We start from the raw sequence: 2,108 nt of genomic DNA on the forward strand, positions 1-2,108 counted from the left end.
TATTCAGGTGCAGGTGCAACTCCTCCAACAATTCTAAATGCAGACCAGGTCTATTCAGGTGCAAGGTAAACTCCTCCCGCCACTCTAAATGCAGGCAAGGTCTATTCAGCCTAGCGCTGAGTCCCCAAGGAAAGGCAGGACACACCTCAACCCCCCTTGTGACTGTCTAAAGTGAATGCACATCCCCTTTCTCCTGTCAGTCTAACCCAGACTGTGAACACACATCCAGGCAGGGCACAAAGACTCATAAGCACACAGAAATGCCCACTTCTAAAAGTGGCATTTCTAAAATAGTAATGACAAATCCACTTTCACCAATAAGCAGGATTTATCACTACTATTCCAAACATACCAAACATGGCCACACTACCCCTTTCATATCAGAAATTACCACTGAAGCACATAGTATGGGATTCCCAATGCAAACCTATGAGAGGGCAGCCTCACAGCACTGAGAAATGAAAAAGGCTGTTGTCACTACCAGGACATGCCACACCGTTAAGGCACATGTCCTACCTTTTACCTACACAGCACCCTGCCCATAGGGCTAGCTAGTGCCTACCTTAGGGGTGACTTATATGTAGTAAAAGGGGAGTTTTAGACATGCCACATCACTGCGGCAATAAACTACACATGCAGGCTCTGCAGCGGCAGAGGCCTGATACAAGTTTGAAAGGCTACTTTGGTGGGTGGCGCATGCAGCACTGAAGGCCCACTAGTAGCATTTAATTTGCAGGACCTGGGTATATGGGGTGCCACTGTACAAGGGACATACAGGTAAATTAACTATGCCAAACAGGTGTAGACCAATCTTACCAAGTTTACATGAGAGAACACATGCACTTTAGCACTGATCAGCAGTGGTAAAGTGCCCAGAGTCTTAAAACCAACAAAAACAGATCTGAAAAAATACAGGAGGAAGGCAAAAAGTTCTGAGATGACCCTTCAAAGTTGACCAGTTCCAACAGTCCCCAAGATGTTGTTAGCAGGCCAACAGCTGTACTTTCTGGTAGGCTCTGATCTAAAAAAAAGGAAAAAAACATTGAACCAGGTCTCAATAAGCCAATTGTTCATGTCAGTAACATACAAGAAAACAATGAATAAATCATGTGTTGAATCATGGCGAGACAACTGAAATCCTCAAATGAGGCAGTGATCCCGACTTCCCTTGAACAGCAAAGCACATCACTTCTTCCCAAGGCACTGGTGAGCAAGGATCGGCTGCAAAGGTCTTTTACAAAAGGCAGCATTAGGGGAACCTATATTTTTATGGTCACACCACCTGTGCTGCAGAGACTCGATCACTACAACCTGGTTAAGGAAACTGCGGCCTTCTCTTGAAGGTACACACGATTCGTAGCACCGTACAGAGTCACCACTAATTCCAGAATCAGCGGGGGAGGTAGTAAGTAGCACTTCAAAGAGAGAAATGGGTCGCATACTCCCTCAGACAACCCTGTTCGCCCCAACCCACCTTGCTGTTTGCATATAAAGCAGGTGAAGTTTAGATATGCGGAAATGGAAAGAGATATGGACACCTACAGTATAAAAGAGGGTTGCATGACTACATGTATGTACTTGATTTACAAGTTCCTTGGCATGCTGCTTAGAAATATACCAGGGCAATTTTACTTGTACCTTGCTTACGATTAATGCATTGCTAATAAATACCCATTTCTGTGCCGATTTCATTTATTGTTTCACAAGTAAGACTATTAATTTGTCAACCATGGGGTTCTAGTTCACATGTTCTATTAGGCCCCCACCTTAGGCAAAAAGGCCACGCCTACTGAAGAGCTGGCACTGAAGCTTGGCCATTTGTCTATAACACCCAGTAGATGTTTCAGAGTCTAGGCTCCACAGTGACAGCACGCAGGGTTCAGCACCAGGGCACCCTCAGGGGAAATTGGTTTCAAAATCAAACCCAGCAATGCAGTGACCAGAAATGTTTAAAGTTTCCATTTCATGACTCCTCTTACTGTGTTGCATAGGACACATGAAGGGTGTGCCCCCACCCTTCAGGTGGCCCCAGCTAACCTAAGGTGTATGTTGTTCTGTTGGGTATAGGCGTTTATGGGGACACTCACCACATTTAGCAGGGGGGAGCA

Source organism: Lissotriton vulgaris, chromosome 5 (genome assembly GCF_964263255.1).
Source record: "Lissotriton vulgaris chromosome 5, aLisVul1.2, whole genome shotgun sequence".
Classification (NCBI taxonomy): Eukaryota; Metazoa; Chordata; class Amphibia; order Caudata; family Salamandridae; genus Lissotriton; species Lissotriton vulgaris.